Genomic DNA, 25,037 nt, shown 5'->3' on the forward strand with positions numbered 1-25,037 from the left:
GGACTATGAGTCTCCTTTGCAGGAGAATGCAGCTGCTCATGCCCACGATTAGGGTTCGGAGTGCTGCAGTCTCTCGCTTGTGTTCTCCTTACAGATGACTATTGTGACTACGCAGCAAAGAATTTACATGCTTGCAGCTTTAGAAAGCCACACCACAGGTCAGTTTTCGCTACAGGTGAGACACACACAGTGGTTATGGGATTTCTGGAAATCACATCCACTGTACTTCTACTGTACATCACAGAATTTTGTATGCAACAAAAACACGCTGCATCCAAAACACTGCAAACACTGATCATGGGCATGTATCCTAACTGGTCTTCTGCACAGCTGTAGATGAGTAGAGCAGTGCATGTGATTAGTAATCAGAGTAAAAAATATTCAATTCCCAAAGTGGGACTATGTGAAAAAGCAAAAAAAGTTAAAAAAATATGTAAAAAAGTTAAAAAAAACATAAAAAACACTACAAAATGGCATGTGCCATCATAATGACACACAAAAAAGTGTATAAAAAGCGATCAAAAAGTAATATGTACCAAAAAGTTTTTAATTTTTGTAAAATATAGTTTTTTTTTCGTGTGTGTGAAAGTATAATAAAAGTGTGTGAAAGCATAATAAAAACTATATGAATATAGTATCGCTGTAACTGCACTGACCCGAAGAATGAATCGGTCCTATTACTGTTACCGTTCAGTTAACAGCGCACAAAAAATAGTAACTGAATTGCTGGTGTTTGTTCATTCTTCATGTGAAAAATCTGAATAAAAAGCGATCAAAAAATAAGTGCAAAATATGTGGTACCAAAAAAATCTCCAACTCATCATGCAAAAAAACAAACTCTTATACAGTCTTTTTTGCCAAAAAATAAAAAAGGTGCAGCGCTCAGAACAATGCAAATATTTATCATAAAAAAAGCATTTTTACTGTGTGACAGAAGTAAAACATAAAAAAGATATAAATCTGGTAATGTGGTAATCGCACTGAGACAAAGAATAAATCCGTCTTATTACTAATACTACAAGGTGAACAGCGCAAAAATCAAAATAAGAACTATTCTTGCACTGCTGTGTATTTCTTCATTCTACCTCCCAAAAATTGGAATAAAGCTCGGTTGACATCACATTTGTGGGGTATTTACATGGAAAGTGCTTAGTGCAGAACACAAGAATGCGACCCCAGCCTTATATTGAAAGCGATAAAAAAAAGTTATGTACCCCAAAATGTTACCAATTAAAAACCCTAAAGGCCCCTTTAAACGTAACGACGTATCTAACGATATATCGCCGGGGTCACAGATTCCATGACGCACATTCGGCATCGTTAGCGACGTCATTGAGTATGACACTAATGAGCGGCCATTAACAATGGAAAATACTCACCAAATTGTCCATCGTTGACACGTCATTCATTTTCAAAAAATCGTTGATTGTTGAAGACGCAGGTTGTTCCTCGTTCCTGAGGCAGCACACATCGCTATGTGTGACACCTCGGGAAGTTCGGGAACGACGAACTACAGCTTACCTGCGGCCGCCGGCAATGAGGAAGTAAGGAGGTGGGCGGGATGTTACAGCCGCTCATCTCCGCCCCTCCGCTTCTATTGGGCGGCCGCTTAGTGATGCCGCTGTGACGCCGCATGAACCGCCCCCTTAGAAAGGAGGCGGTTCGCCGGCCACAGCGACGTTGCTAGACAGGTAAGTCCGTGTGACGGCTCCTAACGATATTGTGCGCCACGGGCAGCGATTTGCCCGTGACGCACAAACGACGGGGGCGGATGCCCCCTTTACCTATCCTGCACAAACCTAGCACCCACTCAAGTCTGTCATCTGTCACTAAAAATATAGTGGTTTGAACGTCACTGGTAGAACAAAGACTTTAAAAAGAGATGTTATGATCAGGAGACTGCAAAAGATCTTGCAAAAATGCAATAAAAAAGGTGAGGATAATACAGAATTGTAGTTGGAAACTTAGCTGACTGCAATCCACTGACTACACAAACACAACTAGATCTAGCGGTGGAGCATTCCTAACAAACCTAGACGCCTCGTCACTGCCAGAGAACTAACTACCCTCAAAGTTGGAATGAGAAATCCTGACTTGCCTCAGAGCAGCCCCAAAGGAAAGTCAAAGCCCCCACCATATAATGACGGTGATGTAGAAAAAAACAACACACAGATGGTAGATATAGAAATAAGCAAACTGAAGCTCTGCTAGCTAGATACAAAAGTATAGGATAGATTGCTAGTTGCAGCCAGTTAAAACCCTGAATAATATGAACACCTGATAATTAGGGATGATCGAATACCCTATTCACTTCGCCGAATATCTGGCGACTACCTTGCCGCTATTCAAGTATTCGCGAATATTCGACCCCCAATGTAAGTCTATGGGAAACCAGAATAATTTAACTTCAGACCTAACGGTGACCTGTGGTGACTGAGGAAAAGGCTGAAATGGATGGGAAAAAAATCGCCAATGACTTTAAAATAAATCTCAAAATTCTTTTATAAATACATTAATGGCAAAAGGAAAACAAAGGATAGTATTGGCCCCTTAAAATATAATAACAAGTTAGTTATAGAAGACAACGAAAGACTGAGATATTAAATAAGCACTTCTCATCAGTGTTCACCAAGGAACTGACTGTACCAGGGATCATTCAACAAGTGAAAAATCAAAGTTCCCCACCCGATATAATTCGTTTAACACAAGATGAAGTACGCCTGCGTCTGAGTAAATTAAACATTGACAAATCCCCCAGGCCAGATGGCATTCATCCACGAATATTGAGGGAATTGAGCTCCGTAATCGACAGACCTCTGTATCTCATCTTTTTAGACTCGCTTGTAACAGGATTAGTGCCTCAGGATTGGAGGATTGCTGATGTGGTACCGATATTTAAGAAAGGTAAGAGGGTAAATCCAGGCAACTAACGTCCAGTAAGAAAAAAACAAAGAGAAAATTTGTATGAAAAATACCCTGAATAATAATGAATAAAATGCAAGTGCTTAATAACAGGGTACTTAGTATATACATTTTTGCAAAAATGTAAGAAGCCATCCCACCTCGTCACAGTGTACCCTAACCAACTAAAGTTAAAACGATTATATATAACTGACTTGTGTCAAAACTCCAATGTGAATGGTAACAAGTGGTCAGCTGGGTCCCAGGTTAAATACACAGCAAAGTAAGTCTGACATCAGTAGTATGCAAAGTTATTGAGGGCATTTTAAGGGATGACATGCAAAAATATATTGCAGAAAATAATATAAATATCTGACAGACAGCATGGATTCATGAAAAATAAGTCGTGTGTAACCAACCTGTTGGGGTTCTATAAGGGGGTAAGTGCAAACCTGGATATTTGTAATGCAGCTGATGTGATTTATTTGGACTTTGCAAAGGCATTTGATACTGAACCACATAATAGCCTTATACTAAAGCTCCAGAAGCAAGGACTAGGGGAAACTATATGCAACTGGGTAAGGAATTGGCTAAAAGATAGGAAACAAAGAGTAGTCATAAATGGTACTGTTGAGGATAAGAATTGAGTATCCAAAAATACTTAATTCAGCCATTTCATAGACTCAGGAATATAGTTTAGTAGATGTAAACTAACACATATATTTATGCATGTCTTTGTTCTTTCTATTAACACGTATATATAAGTATATTGCATATTCAGTGTATTCTCCTTAACACAGTATATATCAGTATATGTAATTTGAAGATGGTTGCCACATCCTGTCTACACACGGGATGATGAACAAAGGAATTCCTAAAAGCCTGGACTGTCCAATCAAAAAGAGACTATGCTAATTCCTATACGTCTTGAAGCCCCGACCTACGATACTTGATTGGACTAAAACTTTTGTTTACACCCCCTTACTTCTCAGTATAGGGGCTTTGTCTAAGAATAAAGTTTTCAGTTTTTCCCATCGTCTGTCGTGAGAGGAAGAGTCATAATTGATTCAATTAATTGTTATTCTTTCTCGCTGTGCACACACGACAATATAATTTGAAACAGCAGTCAGATGCTAAGAGGGACCGCTTGAGTCCCGTCCTTAACAGTGGAGGCACTGCTGAGATTACCGTAAGAAGGATTGCCCGAATCTCTCTCTCGGATCCAGGAGACCATTTCCCAGTACCCGGGGGCCCCCGACAATGAGAATTGATCACTCTCAAAATCACAGGTGAGTATCATATACATTGAATGTGATGTTTTCCTGTGAATCAGTGGTCTTTGGCGAAAAGTTTGACCTCTGATCTGAGAGGGATATTAACGCTGTTGACCCTTAGCGGGCCTGTATCCTTTGCCGGTAGTCTAGAACAAAGAAAAGAACCCAGACCCAATAGGGTCATAGGGTTCGTGGGTCATAAGGATCTGACTGTCTGTCCGTATTTCTGAGTTGTAAACAGGGGTCTTTCAGTTCCACAGAAAGCCTGTAAATTTTTTGCTCTGACTTAGTTCTCAAAGAGTTAATTGTCTGCAGTTGTTGGAATTAGTAGCGAAGAAGAAGGGGGGTCATACGCCCACTGGCTGCTTGAGACAGAGACAGAGCGAAGATTGAATTACAAAGCTATGTGCCTGCAGTCTTTCTTTCACTGAGAGTGAGGAGGAAGGGGGGTTAGCAATCCCCCACTGCCGTAGTCTTTACATTGAGGAATTCTTTAGCAGCAGAAGGAGGTGGGCTGGGAGCTCCAACCTTTTCACAGGGAGACAGAGGGGGCTATTTGCAGACATGACAGTCTGTTTTGGAATTTGGAACAGAAACTAGCTGGCTTATGCGTTTTCAGTATTTGCAAGTAAGTTTGTTTTTTTGGACAGAGGTATGGGAACTAGCGATTCCCCTGTGTTGCAGATGATACATCCACTGCTTAATAAATATTGAATATTAAATATTGAATAGATAATGGGCGAGGAGGGAAGGGTTCAGGTAGATTAATAGTGTTAGAAACAGCTTTTTTCCTGTGTCATAAAGGACACAACCACTGCTATTGTGTAGGAAGCCGGAGAAATAGGAACGTATGAGGAATGGTATTTTTATTCATACGTTGGATGTCATAGGAACGTCCTCCTGTACACAGGCGAGGTGAGAAAGGATTCATTTGGAATTGGCCGATCCAATTAAAGCACTATGCATACTCTGTTCAAAAAAGAAATGTGTTTTTTTAGTAGGAGCTGAGAACGCTATCGCCCTAGTTGAAAAAAAAAGAAAGAAAAAGAGCGGGAAATAGTATACAAAAGATTGTAAGGAATTGTGTAAAGTAGTTGGACTACCATCAGATGGCAGGCTGCAGCCCATGTATGGAAATCCATATTAATCTCCAGTGAGGGTATAATGAAGAACAAAGACCCCATTCACTGCCTGTTGCTGTTTCTAGAATCACTAAATGTCTTTCTCTAGCTGTGCCTCATTGTTCTCCTTTAGAAATCATTATATCTGGTATTAATGAAACCCCTCCTTTGTATGCTGGAATGCAACCTGGTTTCCAAGCACTAAAGGTAACACCCCTGGTTCACTACGTAGTTCCAGCCCCTCCCACTACACCCAGGGAGTCCTAACATGGACGTACACCCAGAAGTCAGGTGCCTGGAACTTCCTGTGGCAGCCATCTTGCTACACCCAATGATGGCAGTACACCTCATAAGCCAGGCCACTTCAATGGGTCTTTGTCCAAAGTTTTCAACCATAGTATCATAGTATCATAGTTTTTAAGGTTGAAGGGAGACTAGTTCAACCCATAGCCTAACATGTTGATCCAGAGGAAGGCAAAAAAACCCCAATGTGGCAAACAAGTTCCAATGGGGAAAAAATTTCCTTCCTGACTCCACATCCGGCAATCAGACTAGTTCCCTGGATCAATACCCTGTCATAAAATCTAATATACATAACTGGTAATATTAAATTTTTCAAGAAAAGCATCCAGGCTCTGCTTAAATGTTAGTAGTGAATCACTCATTACAACATCATGCGGCAGAGAGTTCCATAGTCTCACTGCTCGTACAGTAAAGAATCCTCGTCTGTGATTATGATTAAACCTTCTTTCTTTTATTGCTTCCCTTACAGCTCTATTAAGCCATAGGGGTTTCCTCCTATTTCTAGCATGTTTGTTCCCATAGGGTATATTTTCTGCACAAGCCCTATTCAGGATGCTCATAAAAGTCTCCCATTTGCTTTGTGTACTTTTATTACTTAGTACATGATCCCAGTTTATTGCACTAAGATCATCTCTCAACTGTTTAAAATTTGCTTTCCTGAAGTTTAGTGTCCTTGTAGCCCCTCTACTATACATCTTACTAAAGAATACATGAAAACTTATTATTTTGTGATAACCCATCCCCTTTAAACTTTTTTTTCATTTTTAGGGGGGGAGAGGTGAGAGGTGTTTTCTGGTATATACGTAAAACATTTAAATAGTATATTTGCTTACTCAGCTATCCAAAAAATGTAAGTCAGAGATAAATAAGTGAAACTTTTACAGAATTGATAAGTAGAGAGAGGTATCTGTTCATATAAAATCAATTGGTATTTTAGAAGTCCTGCAATATTATATTATAAGATAGAATAGAGGCAAGTAAATACATATCTTTGTATAGTGTTAGTTAATCTAAAAAATTTTAAACAACTTACCCCTACTGATGTCAGAAGGTATTATATCCATTTGTATAAAGGAAAATATATAATGCATCCAATGGAGATGTGGAGATGTGTGTGTTGTAGAGCGTGAGACGCTTTCACGGCTACGTCTTTGTTATAACAAAAGATGAGTTTTTTTCTTTCTCTGACTTCTACTAAGAGATAAGAATGGAATGTGTCTTTCTCCAATAGTGACATAAGGTCTGTTTAACCCTTAGAGTTCATGATTTCACATTTCTAGTTTCCTGCTCATACCTGAATGTTTAAGTTAATTTTGTAGGGAAAATTAGATTTCATGAGATATGCAAATTAGTTTGTGTTGTTTTGTTTTTTAATGGCGATTTATTTGAACAATATATTTTTATTTTGTGATTCTGTCTACAGACTCTATCCTCTTTTCTGTTTGTACAATTCTTTTTAAACAATTTATATTTTTTTTGCAGGTTAGCCACCTATTCACAGCTGTCACCTAATCATGTCTCAGTAATTTCTACTATCAAAGGTTTTCTTTCTTTGTGGATACAGTATATACGAACTGTGTTGTTTATCGCAATTTTTTAAAATTCCCCAGCAATGTATATTGTTGTAAGATATATGTTATTTTCAGTGTTTGTTCAATTTAAGTTTCTAGTATGTAGCTAATTTATTACCTGCTCTCTTATTTTTTCTTTTAGGGAATACCAGCATAAAAACTCTGAATTTTGCCACATTGGTAAACAAAAACTAAAACCAACAAAGGGGGGGGGAGTTATATATTATATTCTTTTGAAGCTTTGGTTTTGAAGCTGGCTTTTCCCTTGCAATGGTTATATTTACTAGATCACTATGAGGCATATCTGTTAACTGAAATAGGAAAGTCTTGTCTTATATGTTTATTTGTTTATTTATTTAGTATTTTCAGTCATGTGAAGTATAAATGACCACTAACTGTATTATGGTCAGAGTTAAAGTTATAAGAATGATCTAATGTATATTTTTTTAGTTTTTGTTTTCATAGATGGAACAAGACGTTGGCAAAAGCACCCTGTACCTGCTCTACCCATTTTTAGAGACTGCAAACTGATTATAGATGTATATCATGAGCCTGTTGTATGCAATTCTGTGCGTGTTGTGTAGATTTCTCTCCAGGTTTGGTAAGAGGCATTCCAGTGCAGAAAACAACGTTATTGCTGAGAAACACATGATGGTGGTGGTATGTAAAAAAAAATGGGTTTACAAAAAAGTGTATATTTTATAGAAAAGTGGAAACTGGCAAATTGTGTACAAAATGTATGTTTTGTTGTCTTTTCGTAATAAACAGGTCTTTATGTAAGATGTTTTTGGTTTAGCACAGGCATGTATAATTTTTATATAATTTACTGAATAGTGTGATAATCAGGTGTATTCTCCAATTCCAGATTTTAAATCAGAGCTAGTAGCATATGGTCTCCAGTCAGGAGACTGATTGGTTCTAAAGGACAAGTGAAAAAAGATCCATGAGTCAACACTAGATGAGCCGATCCAACCGCAGAAACATCTAAGGATTAACGCCTCGCATTATAAAAGAGTTGACCAACCAGAGCTGCACTGAGCATTCTGCTCATATTTATCCTTTTCAAAAAGAAAAAAAAAAACCTGTACAGTCTCAGACCATTATGGCCGAAACAGTTAGAAGAGAGGACTTAGAGAACCTTGAGACATGGGAAAGTCCAACTACAAAGGGTGAGGACTCGCCTAGGAGTCCTTGGTCTCAAACCGGTGAAGAAAACCACTTTCCCCTTTCCGCCCATGCCTCAACGTTCATAGTTACATAGTTACTTAGGTTGAAAAAAGACCTAGGTCCATCTAGTTCAACCTTCCTCCACCAGTTCTACATTTAGTCACTAAGTCATTTATAACCAACAATGTTTTGTGTACTGAGGAAATCATCCAGCCCTTTTTTAAAAGCTGTTATAGTATCTGCCATTACTACCTCTTGTGGTAGGGCATTCCACAGTCTGACCGCTCTAACTGTAAAGAACCCTTTCCTATTTAGGTGTCGGAATCGCTTTTCTTCCACTCGCAGTGAGTGCCCCCTGGTCCTTAGTATTGTTTTCGGAAGAAATAAGTTATGTGCCAGTCCTTTATATTGACCACACATGTATTTATACATATAAATGAGATCTCCTATGAGACGTCTTTTTTCTAAGCTAAACATATCTAACTTTTTCAATCTGCCATCATATGGGAGGCCTTCCATTCCTTGTAATAGTCTAGTTGCCCGCCTTTGAACTGACTCTAACTTCTGAATGTCCTTTTTAAAATGTGGAGCCCAAAACTGGATCCCGTATTCCAGATGTGGCCTTACAAGTGATTTATAGATGGGTAACAATACGTTGGGATCACGGGATCTAATCTCTCTTTTTATACACCCTAGAATCTTGTTTGCTTTAGCAGCTGCTGCCTGACATTGAGTGCTGCTGCTCAGCTTATTTGTAATGAGAATACCCAAGTCCTTCTCCTGTTCTGTAGTCCCGAGTTTACTTCCATTTAATGTATACGCAGCTATAGGATTACTCCGTCCTAGGTGCATTACTTTACATTTATCAACATTAAATCTCATTTGCCAAGTATCTGCCCATTCTGACATCTTATCCAGATCTTTTTGTAATATTGTACTATCCAGGTCAGTTTTTAATATCCTACATAGTTTGGTGTCATCGGCAAAGACTGACACTGTACTATCAATCCCATCCACAAGGTCATTAATATAGAGAGTAAAAAGAATTGGTCCTAGCACAGATCCCTGCGGTACCCCACTGCTGACTATAGCCCATTTAGAGAATGTAGCATTTATGACTACTCTTTGTTTCCTATCTTTTAGCCAATTCCTTACCCAGTTGCATATTGTGTCCCCTAGTCCTTGCTTCTGGAGCTTTAGTATAAGGCTATTATGTGGTACAGTATCAAATGCCTTTGCAAAGTCCAAATAAATCACATCAGCTGCATTACCAATATCCAGGTTTGCACTTACCCCCTCATAGAACCCCAACAGGTTGGTTAGACACGACTTATCTTTCATGAATCCATGCTGTTTGTCAGTTATCATATTATTTTCTGCAATATATTTTTGCATGTCATCCCTTAAAATGCCCTCAAAAACTTTGCATACTACTGATGTCAGGCTTACTGGACGGTAGTTGCCTGGATCTACCCTCTTACCTTTCTTAAATATCGGTACCACATCAGCAATCCTCCAATCCTGAGGCACCAACCCTGTTACAAGTGAGTCTAAAAAGATGAGATACAGCGGTCTGTCGATTACGGAGCTCAATTCCCTCAATATTCGTGGATGAATGCCATCTGGCCCTGGGGATTTGTCAATGTTTAATTTACTCAGACGTAGGCGTACTTCATCTTGTGTTAAATTAATTATATCAGGTGGTGGACTTTGATTTTTCACTTGTTGAATGATCCCTGGTACAGTCAGTTCCTTGGTGAATACAGATGAGAAATGCCTATTTAATATCTCAGTTTTTTGTTTGTCCTCTATAACTAACTTGTTATTATATTTTAAGGGTCCAATACTATCCTTTGTTTTCCTTTTGGCATTAATGTATTTATAAAAGATTTTGGGATTTATTTTAATGTCATTGGCGATTTTTGTTTCAGTAGCTAGTTTTGCTTGTTTGATTTCTTTTTTGCATTGCCTATTGATATCTTTATACTCCTGCAATGCTATTTCTGTATTCTCAGCCTTTAAGATGTTAAACGCCCTTTGTTTTTGTTTTATTATACTTTGTACAGTCTTATTTATCCATAGTGGTTTCTTTTTATTCCTGGACATTTTATTACCAGAGGGTATAAGTTTTTTACAGGACTCTAGCAATATATCCTTAAACTTACCCCATTTATGTTCGGTATCCCCAGTTACCATGACTCTGTCCCAATCTACACATTTAAGCTCTTCCCTTAATTTGTTGAAATCAGCTTTCCTAAAATTCCAGGTTTTAGCATTCCCCCTTTGAAATGTTCTATTGAATATTATGTCGAAGCTTACCATATTATGATCGCTGGTGCCCAAGTGCTCCCGGACCTGTAGATTTGAAATTGTATCCGGTCTATTTGACAGGACCAGATCTAGCAAATTATCTCCCCTGGTCGGTTCATCTACCATCTGAGAGAGGAAATGGTCCTGAATGGTAGATAAGAACTTACAGCTTTTAGCAGAACCAGAAGATTCTATGTCCCACTGTATGTCTGGATAGTTGAAATCCCCCATAATAAGAACCCGATTATTATTATTAGCTGCCTTTTCAATTTGTTCCAGCATTTCACCCTCTATTTGTTCAGGTATGTTAGGAGGCTTATAGCAAACTCCAATTAGCATTTTTCCATTATTCCCCTCCCCATGTACATTTACCCATACTGACTCTACATTGTTGCTGTTCCCCTCAATGTCATCATACAACACAGGTTTTAGGTTAGATTTGATAAATATACACACCCCACCACCTTTTTGGCCTTTCCTGTCCTTCCTAAATGTACTATAACCCTGTATGTTTGTCACCCAGTCATGGCTTTCATCCAGCCAGGTTTCCGTAATGCCCACCACATCATAATCCATGGTTGACATAAGAGTCTCCAATTCATTCATTTTGTTTGCAAGACTTCTTGCATTTGCCAGTAGACATTTAATCCTATTAACACCTTTATTACTCCTAGCCTCCCTACGTTCCTTGTATGTCCCATCCCCCCCTAATCCTTCATTGACCCCTACCGTCTCCCTGTCTCTATCTGCTCTATCTATCCCCTTATTTGCTCCACTACCCTCCCTCCCCCCCGATCCTAGTTTAAAAGCTCCTCCATCCGTCTGACCATTTTCTCCCCCAGCACAGCTGCACCTTCCCCATTGAGGTGCAGCCCGTCCCTACCGTAGAGCCTGTAGCCGACTGAGAAGTCGGCCCAGTTCTCCATGAACCCGAACCCTTCCTTCCTGCACCAATTTCTAAGCCACATATTTATCTCCCTAAGCTCCCGCTGTCTTTTTAGTGACGCTCGTGGCACCGGTAGTATTTCTGAAAACACCACCTTGGAGGTCCTGGACTTCAGCTTCTCTCCTAGTTCCCTGTAATCATTTTTAAGGACCTTCCACCTGCCTCTAACTTTGTCATTAGTACCAATGTGCACCATGACCGCTGGGTTTTCCCCAGCCCCACCCAGCAATCTGTCTATCCGATCCACAATATGCCGAACCCGAGCACCCGGCAGACAACACACTGTTCGGCATTCACGGTCTCGGCGACAGATGACCCTGTCTGTCCGCCTAATTATAGAGTCCCCTACCACCAACATCTGTCTGGGCTTTGCTGCACTCCTATTTCCCTCCTTCCTACAGCAGTTGTTCAGTTAGGCAGGTTTTCCTAAGAGATGTTTCTACCTCTCTTCCTAAGGGAACACAGTACCCTTAGAATTCAGAAATGGCAGAAATAGGTCTTTAGGGTGGACTGTTGAGGATAAGAATTGAGTATCCAAAAATACTTAATTCAAATATTTCATAGACTCAGGTAAATAGTTTAGTAGATGTAAACTAACACATATATTTATGCATGTCTTTGTTTTTTTTATTAACACGTGTATATACATGTATATTGCATATTCAGTGTATTCTTCTTAACACAGTATATATCAGTATATGTAATTTGAAGATGGTTGCCACATCCTGTCTACACCCGGGACGATGAACAAAGGAATTCCTAAAAGCCTGGACTGTCTAATCAAAAAGAGACTATGCTAATTCCTATACGTCTTGAAGCCTCGACCTACGATACTTGATTGGACTAAAACTTTTGTTTACACCCCATTACTTCTCGGTATAGGGGCTTTGTCTAAGAATAAAGTTTTCAGTGTTTGCCCAGCGTCTGTTGTGAGAGGAAGAGTCATAATTGATTCAATTAATTGTTATTCTTTCTCGCTGTGCACACACAACAATATAATTTGAAACAGCAGTCAGATGCTAAGAGGGACCGCTTGAGTCCCGTCCTTAACAGTACATTCTCTAAATGGGCTATAGTCAGCAGTGGGGTACCGCAGGGATCTGTGCTAGAACCGATTCTTTTTAATCTCTTTATTAATGACCTTGTGGATGGGATTGAAAGTAAAGTGTCAGTCTTTGTGTCACATCCCCACCGGAGTCCGCTCCTGCGACTTCTGCTCCGATCGCTAGACGATGCCATGTTCCCACCATGGATAGTGCTGGTGATGGGAGAGGAGTCGGTGCCCGTGGCTCTGCGGAGCACAGGCTCCGCTCATCCACTAGGCTGGGTTTCCCTGGAACCTGCAGTACCACTGGCTGACTGTAGGTGGCGTGTGTGTCTTCCAGCTGAAGTTGCCAACATTCACCTGCAGCCAATGGGAAGACACCACACCCTTCTTATTCCCCCTCCTGTCACATGACCACTGCCAGAGATAGTTCTGTACTCCTGGCTCATGTGCTGTGTGTATGTTGATTTCTGTGCGCTGACCTTTGCTTGTTTTTTGACTACCCTCCTGCCTGTCGTTTTTGTACCTTGCTGCCAGTTCCGGATTTGACCTATGCTTTGTCTCCTCACTACGCCCTTGCCTGCCGATTCGGTTCCTGTTTTGCATCTCCTGGTTTTGGACCCTGCCTGACGACCATGGACTACAGCCTACCACAGGTAGTGATCTCTGGAGCTCTGTGTAATTCCAAATCCCTGAATAGGGGTTAAAGGGTTGCAGAGTTCTTGGGGTCCTGCTTTGTGAGCGGCTTTTCTCTAGACTCCCCTTACAGCCAGTCTGAGTCTGTGGCTCCAATCAGGCATTACATTATCTCTGGCCCACTAACACAAAAAAAAAGAGATGGATTTACTCCAAACTGTGATGGACCAGGTGCTGACCCTGTCTGGCTTGGTTTGGGGACTCGCACAGCAAGTACAAGAGCTCCAATCTGCCTAGGTTCAAGCTTCTGCAGCACCTCCCTCATGATGTCCAGAGTCCCGTCGACATCAAGGGAGCGGATCACATTGGGGAGACCATCATGGAGAGCCTGGATATCAGAGACATCACTTCCAGAGCAGCAACTGCACCTGAGTGAGCCCCAGGATACTTACTCAGGCGCCCAGGTACTTCCTGCAGACCCTATAAAGTTAATGTTACCTGTCTCACCAGGGAAAAGCTGTGTGGCTGCAGGCTTTTGTTGATTGTGGCTCTGCTGCTAATTTCGATGTAGCAAAAGAGCTGGGTTTGACTTTGCTGAGACTGAACTCTCCCATTAAAATCTCTGCTATTGATAATACCCCTCTCACTCAGGGTGTGGTTAACCTTGTAACTCTAGAAATCTCCATGCTTGTTGGGGCTCTGCATGTAGAATCAGTGTCATTTTTTGTTCTTGAGAACCTGACATCAGCAGTGGTATTGGGCATGCCATGGTTGCGCAAACATAACCCGGTCATAGACTGGCACCAGGGGGAGATTGTGCGCTGAAGCCCTGAGTGTCAGGAGACGTGTATGTCGTTATCTGTTAACCTAACTAGAGCTGAACCTGTCCTCGTACCTCATGCATTCAGGGAATTTGCTGACATGTTCTCTGTTTCTGACTCTGAAAAATGACCTCCACACAGATATTATGACTGCCCCATAGATTTGGTCCCCAATTCCCGACTCCCCAAGGGTAGGATTTATAATCTTTCTGGTCCCGAACGTCAGGCCATGAAAGATTATATAGCAGACAGTCTGCAGAGAGGATTTATCAGACCATCCAGGTCACCAGTTGGCGCTGGATTCTTTTTTGTGGAGAAAAAAGATGGTGCCTCAGACCTTGTATTGACTACCGTGAACTTAATGCTATTACAGTAAAGAATCAGTACCCTCTGCCACTCATCCCTGATCTCTTTAACCAGCTCACAGGAGCCTGGTACTTCACGAAGCTGGATCTCAGGGGTGCATATAACCTAATCCGCATCAGAGAAGGAGATGAGTGGAAAACAGCATTTAATACTCCAGAGGGACACTATGAGTACCTAGTAATGCCTTTTGGGTTAAGCAATGTGCCGGCTTTCTTTCAGAACTTTGTTAATGACATTTTCAAAGATATCTGTGGTCAATATGTGGTGGTCTATCTGGATGACATCCTGATTTATTCTCCTGATGCTAAGTCACATGTCAAACATGTCCGCACTGTACTCCAGAGACTCAGGGAGAACTCCCTATTTGCTAAGTATGGAAAATGTGTTTTTTTTGTTGATGAGGTTAAATTCCTGGGTTATATATTGTCTGCAGAAGGCTTCCGCATGGATTCCTCTAAGCTACAGCCGATTAAGGAGTGGGTGTAACCCAAGTCCCTGAAAGCCTTGCAGCATTTCCTTGGGTTTGCAAATTATTATCGCAAATTTATTAGGGATTTTTCCAAGATTGCCAAACCCCTCACTGATTTGACTAAAAAGGGGGCTGATGTGGTTAATTAGAAGCCAGAGGCGATCCATGCCTTCGCTACATTAAAATAATGTTTTTCCTCAGACCTGATTCTGGTTCAGCCTGACCTTATGCGTCCGTTTATTGTGGAAGTCGATGCATCCGTGGTTGGAGTGGGAGTGGTGCTATCCCAAGGTACTCTGTCTCTCACTCAACTCCGTCCTTGTGCCTTCTTTTCCCGCAAATTTTCTCCCACCGAGACAAACTTTGATATTGGTAATCGTGAGCTGTTGGCCATTAAATGGGACTTCGAGGAATGGCGCCACTTCCTTGAAGGCGCCAAACATAAGGTCACAGTCATCACAGACCATAAGAACCTCACTTATCTGGAATCTGCTAAGAGACTCAATCCTAGGCAAGCTAGGTGGGCATTGTTCTTCTCCAGATTTGATTTCATGGTGACGTTTCAACCCGGTACCAAGAACACAAGAGCTGATGCACTTTCCAGTAGCTTCTGTCCCTCTCAGTCAGAAAACATCGAACCAGTCCCTATTTTAAGTAAGGGCATTGTTGTATCATTGGTATCCATAGATTTGATAGAACAAATCCGTGATGCCCAAGACCAGGCCCCTGAAACCACTCCTGACCGTAAACTGTTTGTCGCTTCCCCACTTCGTTTACGGGTACTTCAGGAGTCCCATAATTCTGTCCTTGCAGGTCACCCTGGTATAGGCAATACCCTCCGACTTGTAACTAGGAGCTTTTGGTGGCCAACCATAGCAAAGGACTGTAAGAAATACGTACTGGCCTGTGAAACTTGTGCTCAAGCCAAGACACTCTGTACCCATCCCGCAGGATTTCTCCAGTCCCTACCTATTCCAGAAAGTCCTTGGTAGAGATGAGCGAACCGGCCGTGGTTCGGCTCGAGTTCGGTTCGTCGAACGGATGTCCCGTTCGAGTTCGGTTCGGCGAACCGAACTCGAACCGCATAGGAAACAATAGCAGGCAATCACAAACACATAAAAACACCTAGAAAACACCCTCAAAGGTGTCCAAAAGGTGACAAACAACTCACAACACAACACAAACACATGGGAAAGTGACAAGGACATATACTCATGCGAAAACAAAAGAGCTGGACAAGGAAGAAGAGGAAGAGACACAGATATAGGCATGGCACGCCCTTCTAAAATCATGTAAAACACCACAAGGTGACTCCAAGTGGAGTTCTCCCTTTTTTCCAAAAATTGGGCCACACACACACCCACCCCTTCAGTGGCAGCACTTGTGCCCCAGTTGTACACTTCACAGCTAGATTTGCATCAAGCACATTCAAAAATACGCCATACTTTTCTGTCCTCAGGATTGCACCGGGGTAGGTAACAAAGTCTTTGCTGAACCATGACTTGTTCATCTTGGCTCCTTTTAAAAAACACAGCAAGCAAGGGTTACTCCAAGCGGAGTCTCCATTTTTTACAAAAATTGGGCCACACAGACACTCACCCCTTCAGTGGCAGCACTTGTGCCCCAGTTGTACACTTCACAGCTAGATTTGCATCAAGCACATTCAAAAATACACCATACTTAACCGTCCCCAGGAGGACACCGGGGTAGGTAGCTAAGTCTTTGCTGAATCATGACTTGTTCATCTTGGCTCCTGTTAAAAAACACAGCAAGCAAGGGTTACTCCAAGCGGAGTCTCCCTTTTTTCCAAAAATTGGGCCACACAGACACCCACCCCTTCAGTGGCAGCACTTGTGCCCTAGTTGTACACTTCACAGGTAGATTTGCATCAAGCACAATAAAAAATACGCCATACTTAACCGTTTCCAGGATGACCCCGGGGTAGGTAGCAAAGTCTTTCCTGATCCCAGATCTGTTCATCTTGGATCATTTTTAAAAACAATGTAAGCAAGGGTTATTCCAAGCGGAGTCTCCCTTTTTTCCAAAAATTGGACCACACAGACACCCACCCCTTCAGTGGCAGCACTTGTGCCCTAGTTGTACACTTCACAGGTAGATTTGCATCAAGCACAATAAAAAATACGCCATACTTAACCGTTTCCAGGATGACCCCGGGGTAGGTAGCAAAGTCTTTCCTGATCCCAGATCTGTTCATCTTGGATCATTTTTAAAAACAATGTAAGCAAGGGTTATTCCAAGCGGAGTCTCCCTTTTTTCCAAAAATTGGGCCACACAGACACCCAACCCTTCAGTGGCAGCACTTGTGCCCTAGTTGTACACTTCACCGCTAGATTTGCATCAAGCACATTCAAAATCCACAAGCATTTACTCTCCCCAGGATGACACAGGGGTAGTAAATTCCTTGTGGATCCATGACTTGTTCATTTTGATGAACGTTAGTCGGTCCACATTGTCACAGGAAAGATGCGTGCGCTTATCTGTCAGCACACACCCAGCAGCACTGAAGACACGTTCAGAGACAACGCTGACAGCTGGACACGACAAAATCTCCAAGGCGTAAGTTGAGAGCTCTGGCCATTTTTCAAGATTTGAAGCCCAAAATGAGCAAGGCTCCATTTGCAAAGTCATGGCATCGATGTTCATTTGGAGATACTCCTGTATCATCCTCTCCAGCCGTTGACTATGTGTCAGACTTGTTGTCTCTGGTGGCCTTGCAAAGGACGGTCTAAAAAAATTATGAAAAGGTTCAATAAAATTGCTGTTACCAGCACCAGATACGGTGCTACTGGTACGGGTAGACTGTTGAAGATGACGAGACCGTCCCATGTTTGTCAAGTTACAACTGGGAGATTCACTCCCTGCACCTGCACGGTTGTTTGGTGGAAAAGCCGAACTAAGATCGAGTAACAGCTTCTGCTGATACTCCTGCATACGTGCGTCCCTTTCTATGGCTGGAATTATGTCACAAAATTTGGACTTGTACCGGGGATCTAATAGTGTGGCAAGCCAGTAGTCATCATCACTTCTAATTTTGACAATACGAGGGTCATGTTGGAGGTAGTGCAGCAAGAAGGCGCTCATGTGTCTTGCGCAGCCATGCGGACCAAGTCCACGGTGTGTTTGTGGCATAGAGGTGCCAACCGTTCTTTCTTCCTCTGACATCTCCCCCCAACCTCTTTCAACTGAAATTTGACCAAGGTCTCCCTCATCCGCTGAGTCTTCCATGTCCATGGACAGTTCGTCCTCCATTTCTTCATGTTCTCCAGCACCTTCCTCAATATTTCGCCTGCTACCATGTGCCCTTGTTGATCCCTGTCCCCCATGGTCCCATGCCTGCCGCGTTGGTGATGATGAACGTCTGGACCTTTGTGATGTTGTTGTGTCTTGCGCATATGAATCCTCCTGTAGTTCCTCCCCTTCCTGTTGTCCCACCCCCTGACTCCGAATAGTGTTTAGCGTGTGCTCCAGCATGTAAATGACTGGAATTGTCATGCTGATAATGGCATTGTCAGCGCTAAACATATTCGTCGCCATGTCGAAACTGTGCAGAAGGGTGCATAGGTCCTTGATCTGAGACGACTCCATCAGGGTGATCTGCCCCACCTCTGCATCTCGTTGGCCCAGGCTATACGTCATGACGTATTGCACCAGGGCTCGGCGTTGCTGCCACAGTCGCTGTAACATGTGGAGAGTTGAATTCCAGCGTGTCGCCACATCGCATTTCAGGCAATGAACCGGCAGGCCGAAAGACTTCTGGAGCGATGAAAGTCGCTCAGCTGCGGCGGTTGAACGGTGGAAGTGAGCAGACAGTTTTCGTGCCCTGGTCAGAAGACCATCTAGGCCGGGATAGTGTGTTAAAAATTGCTGGACAACAAGGTTCAACACATGAGCCATACAAGGCACGTGTGTCACCTTGCCCAGGCGAAGGGCCGCACCCAGGTTTGCAGCATTGTCTCACACGGCCTTACCAGGCTGCAGGTTGAGTGGAGACAACCATTTACCAAACTCAGTCTCCAGAGCTGCCCACAACTCAGCTGCTTTGTGACTCCTATTTCCAAGACATGTCAAGCTAAAGACCGCCTGATGCCATTGTGCTTTGCTGCCAGCATAGTAATGAGGGGTGCATGATTCCTTCTGCGCAGTGAGAACACTGGTGGCCTGACCAGGCAGGCTTGGGGCGGAGGTGGAGGACCCATATGAGGTGGAGGAGGCAGAAGCAGTGGAGGAACTTGGAGAGACAGAGGATTGACACACAAGTCGTGGGGATGGCAAGACTTGTGCAGCAGACCCTTCACCATCTATCACCATAGTTACCCAGTGCCCAGTCAGCGACATGTAATGTCCCTGTCCATGCTTACTGGTCCAAGTATCGGTGGTGAAATGCACCCGTTCACACACAGAGTTTCTCAAGGAAGCGGTGATGTTGTGTGCGACATGCTAGTGTAGCGCGGGCACACCTTTCTTAGAGAAGTAGTGGCGACTGGGCATCTGGTACTGGGGCACAGCGACAGACATAAGGTCTCTAAAATCCTGTGTGTCCACCAGGAGGAAAGGCAGCATTTTGGTAGCCAAGAGCTTACAGAGGGATAAAGTCAACCTCTTAGCTTTGTCATGGGTAGCAGGAAATGGCCTTTTATTTGTCCACATCTGAGGGACAGAGATCTGGCTGCTGTGTGTAGACGGTGTTGAGTAGGGTGTCCCTGGAAAAATGCAGCTTTGTGAGGAAAGTGCAGGCGTAGACATGATGTCGCCTTCATCCAACGTTGGTGCTATCGATGTCTGAGAGAGCTGTACACACGCACTTGTTTCCCCTTCCAAACCAACTGAAGACCTACCAAGCAAACTACCTGTTGCGGTTACAGTGGTGGAAGTTGTAGATGGAAAACCAGGTGTGACAGCTGTCCCCACAGTCCTAGAAGATGAAGAGCGCGCGGATGCACTGGAAGGGGCAGGCGGTGGATGGTCCGCTCCGCTAGGCCGCATTGCAACACGGTGAGCTTCCCACTGGGACATATGATATTTATTCATGTGACGATTCATGGAAGAAGTTGTCAAACTGCTGAGGTTTTGCCCTCTACTAACAGAATAACGACAAATTTTACAGATCACATTATTTGGCCGATCTTTTGCTATGTCAAAAAAGGACAAGGCTAGGCAAGGCTTAGAGGGCATGCGACCTGCTGATCCACCCCGACTAGTGCTCAGAGGCAGAGTGGTGGCTGAGGATGCAGTTGTAGACGTGCTACCAGTGCTCCGACTCTGTCCTGGAAGGCGTAAGGTAAATTTGTTGTCGGTTGCATCCTCCGCCACCGCCTCTGTTGACCTCCTCGAGTGCCTGACTGTGGGTTGACAGTAGGTGGGATCTAGAACTTCCTCATCAATTGTTGTGTTTGCACTCCCCTCACCCTCAGACCAAGCCTCTTCTTGCCCTGACCGAATATTTAAGTTGTCATCCCAATCTGGTATCTGCGTCTCATCGTCATCAGTATGTTCCTCATTGTCTATAACAACAGGTGTTACAGTTTGTGAAAAAGGGTCAACATTATGCTCAGAAACTTGGTCCTCACAGCCTGAATCAGAGTCACAAAGGTTCTGGGCATCACTGCAGACCATTTCCTGGTCTGTACTCACTGTAGCTTGGGAGCAGACCTCTGATTCCCAGGCTATAGTGTGACTGAACAGCTCTGCAGACTCAGCCATCTCAGTTCCACCATACTGTGCAGGGCGGATGGAGACTTCAGAGCTGTGAGAATGCAAATGTGATTGGGCTGATAACTCAGAGGACTAGTGTTTTTTGGATGCGGTAGTTGAGGTGGCGGAGAGGGCACTTGTTGGACCACTTGAGATCTATTCAAGCATTTTCCTTTTTTGGCCATCATTTACCTTTGTTCCAGTTGTTCGTGTCCGTAAAAAAGGGAGCACATCGGATTGTCCACGGTAAGTAGTAGACATCTTACTTTTGCTGGAAGATTGTCTATCTTCAGCAGATGTTAATGGAGCTTTGCCACCTTCCCCACGGACAAACCCTTTTTTTCCTTTTCCAACACGCCTCTTCCCCTTTCCACCAGCATCTGTCATTTTGCCACTCATTTTGATTGCGACAAAATTGTGCACTTAAAATGTGGTAGTAAAAATTGAGAGGTGGTGTAGATTGCAGCGGTGGTCTAGCTTAATTAACAGCAGAATAAACAACAATAATTATCCCTGACAATGCAACTACGGCCCTTAAACTGGCAGCATAGTTTGCTAGTATAATGTCTTAGTAACAATGATTTTGAGTGTGCAATGCAGGCAGACGTGCTGCAAATATCTTTGCACTAGTGGGATAATAATGAAGTCAAACAGCCACTTTTAGGATGCCACTAAGTTTCCTCAGTGTTTGCTAGTATAATGGCTTAGTAACAATGAGTTTGAGTGTGCAATGCAGGCAGACGTGCTGCAAATACCTTTGCACTAGTGGGACAATAATGAAGTCAAACAGCCACTTTTAGGATGCCACTAAGTTTCCTCAGTGTTTGCTAGTATAATGGCTTAGTAACAATGAGTTTGAGTGTACAATGCAGGCAGACGTGCTGCAAATATCTTTGCACTAGTGGGACAATAATGAAGTCCAACAGCCACGTTTAGGATGCCACTAAGTTTCCTCAGTGTTTGCTAGTATAATGGCTTAGTAACAATGAGTTTGAGAGTGCAATGCAGGCAGACGTGCTGCAAATATCTTTGCACTAGTGGGACAATAATGAAGTCCAACAGCCACTTTTAGGATGCCACTAAGTTTCCTCAGTGTTTGCTAGTATAATGGCTTAGTAACAATGAGTTTGAGTGTGCAATGCAGGCAGACGTGCTGCAAATATCTTTGCACTAGTGGGACAATAATGAAGTCCAACAGCCACTTTTAGGATGCCACTAAATTTCCTCAGTGTTTTCTAGTATAATGGCTTAGCAACAATGAGTTTGAGTGTGCAATGCAGGCAGACGTGCTGCAAATATCTTTGCACTAGTGGGACAATAATGAAGTCCAACAGCCACTTTTAGGATGCCACTAAGTTTCCTCAGTGTTTGCTAGTATAATGGCTTAGTAACAATGAGTTTGAGTGTGCAATGCAGGCAGACGTGCTGCAAATAACTTTGCACTAGTGGGACAATACAGAAGTGCAACAGCCACTTTTAGGATGCCACTAAGTTTCCTCATTGTTTGCTAGTATAATGGCTTAGTAACAATGAGTTTGAGTGTGCAATGCAGGCAGACGTGCTGCAAATATCTTTGCACTAGTGGGACAATAATGAAGTCCAACAGCCACTTTTAGGATGCCACTAAGTTTCCTCAGTGTTTGCTAGTATAATGGCTTAGTAACAATGAGTTTGAGTGTGCAATGCAGGCAGACGTGCTGCAAATATCTTTGCACTAGTGGGACAATAATGAAGTCCAACAGCCACTTTTAGGATGCCACTAAGTTTTCTCAGTGTTTGCTAGTATAATGGCTTAGTAACAATGAGTTTGAGTGTGCAAAGGGCAGGAGGGTACAGTGGCAGGGTTGTGGGTCTGGGTAGAGGAAAGGATGCCTCCCTTTCTATCCCTCTTAATGGGGAAGTTCAGCGAGGAAATCCCTGACCTTAGCTACAAAGACGCTGACATCTTGTGTAGCTGTTAAAATCTGTTTTCACGGACCTGACTGTCACCTATGGCTCTGACCCTGCCGGTATTAGCCCTTACAAGGGCTGAAAGAAACTTCTATCCCTATTCTGTATAGCTCTGTGTATAGAGCATACACAGCAGTATCGGAGACAGGAGCTACGCCAGCGGTGACTGACACCAAGACGCAGAAGGCAGATAATGGCGTGCTGGAGGAAAATGTCCGTTTTTATAATGCAGGGACATGTGACATGGACATTCTATCACACATGCCATTGCTTCTCTGGCTAAAAGTCCACTTAGCTGTGTGTGTGTCTGGGATTGGCTGACATGCTGGCCCGCCCCACTACAAGCGCGCACTTAGGGAAGGAAGACAAGGAAAAAAAAAAAAGAAATGGCGATCGCCATTATTCAAACAGCAGTGATCTGAATGCGCTGTTCCCGCACACTGTACACTGAAATTTCATAATAGTGTGAGTCACAGAGTGACTTACACTATTACAGCGGAAAGCCAGCTAGTAATTAGCTTGTCTTTTTTTTCTCGAACGTATCTAGAACTATCGAGCTTTAGCAAAAAGCTCGAGTTCTAGTTCGATCTAGAACAGCCCCCAAAATCACTCGAACCGCGAACTGGAGAACCTCGAACCGCGAACCGCGCTTAACTCTAGTCCTTGGACCCATCTCTCCATGGACTTTATCACTGACCTTCCACCCTCAGAAGGGAAGACTTGTATCTGGGTAGTAGTGGATAGATTCAGTAAACAGTGTCATTTTGTTCCATTTTCCGGTTTACCTAATTGTGAAACGCTTAGCAGGTTGTTCATTAGGCATATTGTGCGGTTACATGGGGTTCCTGAAAATATTGTTTCTGACAGAGGAACGCAGTTCGTTTCGAAATTCTGGAGGGCTTTTTGTAAAAAGATTAATATAGAGTTATCTTTTTCTTCCGCCTACCACCCAGAGACCAATGGTCACACTGAACGTACTAATCAAATATTAGAACAATATGTCCGGTGTTATGTGTCTGATCATCAGTCTGACTGGGTGTAATATCTGCCGCTAGCTGAGTTTGCCATTAATAACCAGTATCAGGAGTCTATCCAGACTACCCCTTTTTCTGCAATTTCGGGTTGCATTCACGTTTTGGGTCCTTTTCTTCCGCTATGGTGGATACTCCTGAGGCTGAAAGCACTGTGAACAAACTGAAGGCTATCTGGTCTGAGGTGAAAGAGAACTTGACGAGGGCACAGGGTGGTCAAGCCTCAGCTGCTAATAAGAGGCGTTCCAAGAGCCCAAGCCTTGGAGTTGGGGATAAGGTATGGTTGTCCACCCGTCATATTAAACTCAAGGTCCCTTTTGTTAAGCTGGGTCCCAGATTTATTGGACCTTACGAGATAGTCGAGGTCATCAATCCCACAGCTTTCCACCTGAACCTCCCTCAGTCCTTCAAAATATCGAACGTGTTCCACAAATCCCTCCTTAAGTTGTATCGTGTTCCCATTCAAGTCAGGCCCCCCCCTCCTCCTGTTTTGGTCAAGGGTAACCTGGAGTATGAAGTACAGAAAATCCTTGACTCCCGTATTGTTAGAGGGGCGGTGCAGTATCTTGTACATTGGAAGGGTTATGGCCCAGAGGAGCGGTCATGAGTCCCAGCAAGTGAGGTCCATGCTAAAGGTCTTGTCAGGCGATTTCAATCGGATCACTGTCCAAGATCCCCACCCCCTTCCCTTGATTCCGGACTTGTTTAATCAGAATGTTGGTGCCAGGTGGTTCTGCAAGTTGGATTTGAGAGGGACATATAATCTGTTCCGAGTCAGGGAAGGAGATAAGTGGAAAACAGTATTTAATAGTCCCGTGGGGCATTTGGAGAACTTGGTCATGCCGTTTGGGTTGACTAATGCTCCTGCCATTTTCCAACATTTAATTAATTACATTTTTCAACCTCTTGCAGGGAGATTTGTTGTTATGTACTTAGACAATATTTTAATTTACTCTCCTAATGTTGAATCTCACCAACAACATGTTAGGCAAGTTTTGCAGATCTTAAGGGAGAATACATTTTATGCTAAATTGGAGAAATGAGTTTTGCTGTACAAGAGGTGCAATTTCTTGGTTATGTGTTATCACCTTCTGGATTCATGATGGATCCTGAGAAGATTTGAAGATCTGTTCGGTGTTGGACTGGGAGCATCCAGATAACCTTAAGGCATTGCAGCCTTTTTTGGGGTTTGCAAACTATTATCGTAAATTTATTTGGAATTGCTCCGTGATGGTGAAACCTTTGACTTATATGACTAAAAAGGGGACTGATGTCTCAGTTTGGTCTGATTCAGTGTTTAAAGCTTTTTCTGCAGTCAAGGAATGTTTCTCCACTGCACCCATATTGGTTCAGCCTGATGTTTCCCAACCATTTTTTGTGGAGGTTGACCCATCTCAGGTGGGGGTGGGGGCGG

This window comes from Anomaloglossus baeobatrachus, chromosome 6, assembly GCF_048569485.1.
Source record: "Anomaloglossus baeobatrachus isolate aAnoBae1 chromosome 6, aAnoBae1.hap1, whole genome shotgun sequence".
Lineage (NCBI taxonomy): Eukaryota > Metazoa > Chordata > Amphibia > Anura > Aromobatidae > Anomaloglossus > Anomaloglossus baeobatrachus.